Below are 4,231 nucleotides of genomic sequence, written 5' to 3'. Positions count from 1 at the left end.
GGTCCTTGCCTTCCCCAACTGTCCCCTATGGGACCGAAGCTGCTCCCTCCCCTAAGGCTTTCTCAGTCAGCTAATCCTCCACACTTAGGAGTGGTGAAGGTGGGACACACGTTTTAGGCTTGCTTGGCTTCTTCAGTCGGATCTCATCTTGCCACCGGGTCAGAAACACAAGCATATACACGAGAATGTGCATAGCGACGGGTTTCCACCCTGTGGAACTTGGGAGTCCACAGTGAGTGGTCTGTGGTCTGAAAAGGGCAGCCTCGTTAGTTGCAGTCACTGAACGCTAGGTGGCGCAAAGCTACCGTCATTTTGGAAGGCCTGCCTGAGTTCCATTTCCAGTTTAGATATAATCTATCTACATGTGTAGACATAGATAGATAGATAGATAGAGAGACAGACAGACAGACAGACTTAGATATGTATATCTATATCCATATAGAGATCACTAAGCTGCAAGCCGCCGCGTCATATCTTCCTCTCTTCCCTCAGCCTACTGAGTCCCTGGAAAGACAGATGGGCACGGGCCTCAGTGCGGTTGTTCCCCCGCCCCCCCTCCCCCATACAGTAAAGTCCCCCGGAAGCACTGGGGGGGGGGGGGAGGACATACCGCTTTCACCCCTGGTATCTGATCACTTTCCTTAGCCTTTAACATGCCCCACCTAGGAGATAGCTTCTGTGCCTCTGCCCGACCCTTGGAATTTGAACTATAATCCACACTTCCCCCATCCCACTCACTCCAATTCCCCAGCAGTAGTCCCTCCCAAGGCTGTCACCACTAGAGGTCCATAGTAAACACCTTCCCCCACCCCTGAGAGTTATGAGGGAGGGCCTGGATGAGGTTAAGAGAGAAACAAACAAAAACAAAACAGTGATGTTTCCTGTGTGTGTGTGTGTGTGTGTGTGTGTGTGTGTGTGTGTCTAGTGTGTACCGGTCTGCGCACAAAACCCAAACAGGATGAATTTGGGCCTGGGAGAAGGAGAGGGAGGCCCTTCCTGGGTTTACTTTCTGGGGAAGGGAAGAGACAAAGGAAAAAAGGTGAGGGTGTTGCCCAGCAATCAAGACCGTTTGTGGACCAATGCCCAAGGCCCTGGGTTTCTTCCCCAGCCTAGCATCACAAAAGAAACAAAAGTAGTGAACAAAGAGAGACTCAAACAACCAAAACAGGCAAGGCAATCTCATCTCAAAGTGCCCACGGGAAAGGAAAAAAAAAAAAAAAAAAAAAAATTGAAGACTGCCGTGCTGGGCTGGGATGGGCTGGGGTCCTTTATATCTCAGCGTTGGAGTGCTCGCCTAGCATATTCGAGGCCCTGGGTTCCATCCTCGGCTCCAGTTAAAAAGAAACTAATAACATAAAGGCATTGTTTCCAACTAGGCCAAATAAATAAATAAAATCAAGACACTAGAAGAGACCTTGCTCACACAGAAAAAAAAAAAAAAAAAAAAGCGGGTGGGGGGGGAGATCAAGATGGAAATCACTCTACCCTTGGCATCCAATAGACAAATAAGGCTCCCCATACTCATGTCAGGGTTTCCTTGGTGGGGATGGAACTAAAAACCAGCCCCTCACACAGGGGCTGGTTTCTGACTGGAGCCTGGAACTGGGGACTGAACACAGACACAGTTTACCACTGAGCTAAACCAACATCCCCTCCCCTTTTTATACAGATATTTTTATACATTTTTGGTGAATCCATTGATTTATGAGTTGAACCCAGAAGCGCTCACTTGACCACTGACTGAGCCACATCCCCATATTCAATTTATCTATCTATCTATTCATTTGTTTTCTGGCTTGCTTGCTTGTTCTAGTTAAAGCTTGGTCCCAGGGTTTCAAAAACTGACTTCCAGACTCACGTAGAAAGGAATCAAGCCTTTATTAAAGCACAAGTAGTGGCGACTGAGCAGAAGAACATAAAGCTGTTCCCCTGGCCAGCCCCAAACAATTGCAAGGGTGCCCCTTATAAGACTGAAACCTGCAAAAGGGACGTTTTGGGGGGAGGGGGCGCCTAGCTAATGCAAGCAAGCCAAGTTACAGAAGCGGGAGAGTGAAGTCAGGCGGAGGGACGCTCAGCCAATCACAATCAGCCTAGCCACTCCAGTGACAGAAGCATAGCCCCCCCCCCCCCCCCACACACACACCGTTATGGGCTAGTTACAGAAACAATGTCCCATCACGTAGTTCCGTGTTCTTAAAGGTTTCTATAGCACAAGGAAAAGAACATCTTGCCCCAGTCATCACCCTTCTACTTGGCCTGGTTGTTTTACAGAATGGAGACATAAAACAAAACGGAGTCCCATTTGCTTTTACTATCACAACTTTTCTTTTGGAGACAGGGGTCTCGCGAGGTTACTTTCTCTCGCTATGAGCTTACAATCCTTCTCTCAAGCTCCTCCTGATCCTCTGGGGGGGGGGGGGGGGAGGACAGACATGAACCCCCAACCCATGCCTGGCTAAAACTTGCATTTTAATTTTTTCCCCTTTAATTTCTTGAGTTGTAGATGGATGGACACACTATCTTTACCCTATTTGCTTGTGTGCCCCTTTGTTTTGGGTTCTGTGGTGCTCAGGATCGAATCCGGCGCCCCACACGTCCCAGGCAAGTGGTCTACTACCGAGCTAAAACCCTAGCCCAAGCTTTGCATTCTAGAATGAATACATTTCCTTCAATGCTGAAGGAACACAGACATATTTACTGTACAACAAGCCCAGAGATCTTCACATCACATTGCCTAGAAGTCCTACGTACATTCATTGACCTTTGACTTTGGAAGCCACGTTCAGAATCTATGACTCTGGCCAGATAACTGCCACGATGTGGTTTTTGCTCACCAACAGTTGGACCTAGGTGAACAGCTTGGACTCAAGTGGACAAATACTCTTATGCGTTCAGAAAACAGTGCCACTCACCTGGTACAGGAGTATTCTTTCAACAAACGATCACCAAACCCTTACTTACTCAATTAAAACTAACAGATGTGAAAACTGGTCATTAATGGCACAGATCTTTTTATTTATTTATTTATTTTTAAACTTTTTTTTAGAGAGAGTGTGAGAGCGAGAGACAGAGAGAGAGAATTTTTAAATATTTATTTATTTATTTATTTATTTATTTAGTTAGTTAGTTAGTTAGTTAGTTAGTTTTCGGTGGACACAACATCTTTGTTAGTATGTGGTGCTGAGGATCAAACCCGGGCCGCACGCATGCCAGGTGAGCGGGCTACCACTTGAGCCGCATCCCCAGCCCCAAGCACAGATCTTTTTTTTTCTTTTTTTTAAATCTGAATGTTACACCGAATGCGAATGCATATGTTAGAACTTCCACATGTGTCACTGACTATGGGATAAGTTTAGAGCTTCGATACAATACACGTTCTAATAAAAAGGGCACTAATTGGTGACCTCTCATGTAGGAAACCTATATGTCTTTAAGTGTACCGACTTTTGAAGAATAAAATAATCTCTCACACACAGCATACTACTCTAGTCCCCAGATGTGCACACATCTCCAGTGACAGACATGTGGGGTGATTCAGGAGAATCACAAGACTAACACAGCCTCAGCAACTTATGGAGCCCTGCGGTAATGAGAGAGAGAGAGAGAGAGAGAGAGAGAGAGAGAGAGAGAGAGAGGGGGGGGTAGGTGTTGGGGGGGGGTGTTGCTCAGAGGCAAAGCATCTCAGAAGGAAGAGGGGGAATTTATTATAATAAGAAAACATAAGAACTGAACCTTTACAGCAACAAAACTCTGACGACTCTGCTGACACTCTGTTGTTGGAGGCCTAACAAGGTTATCAAACAGAAAAGTGATTTTCTGGATGGAAATTCTAAATATTTGTTAGCCAATGGGCAGATAACCGACCCTGAAAGTCAATATAGCCTTCACCTATGATTAGGGAGGGGGAGGGAAGGAAAAAGAGAAAGGAAAAAGGATATGGGTTTTAACATGAGCCTCAGTGGCTGAGCAGTGAGACTTATACTCAAAGCATATAAAGTGGACCCCTGTTACATTTTCTTTCTGACCCCCACCCCCACCTCCCCCCCCCCCCAGTTCCTTGATTTGACAGTTGGGAGAAAATTTTTTTTAAAAAAGACAAAAAGGACAACAACAGCAACAGACAGAAACCACAGCCACCCTTACGAATTTCTGAATTTACATGAGTGAATTACTCTTCTTGATTCTCAGTAACATAGTTTATACTTTTCATGGTTTTTGGTTTGTTTGTTTG

This window comes from Marmota flaviventris, unplaced genomic scaffold (genome assembly GCF_047511675.1).
Source record: "Marmota flaviventris isolate mMarFla1 unplaced genomic scaffold, mMarFla1.hap1 Scaffold_1005, whole genome shotgun sequence".
Classification (NCBI taxonomy): domain Eukaryota; kingdom Metazoa; phylum Chordata; class Mammalia; order Rodentia; family Sciuridae; genus Marmota; species Marmota flaviventris.
This window is presented reverse-complemented; position numbering follows the sequence as displayed.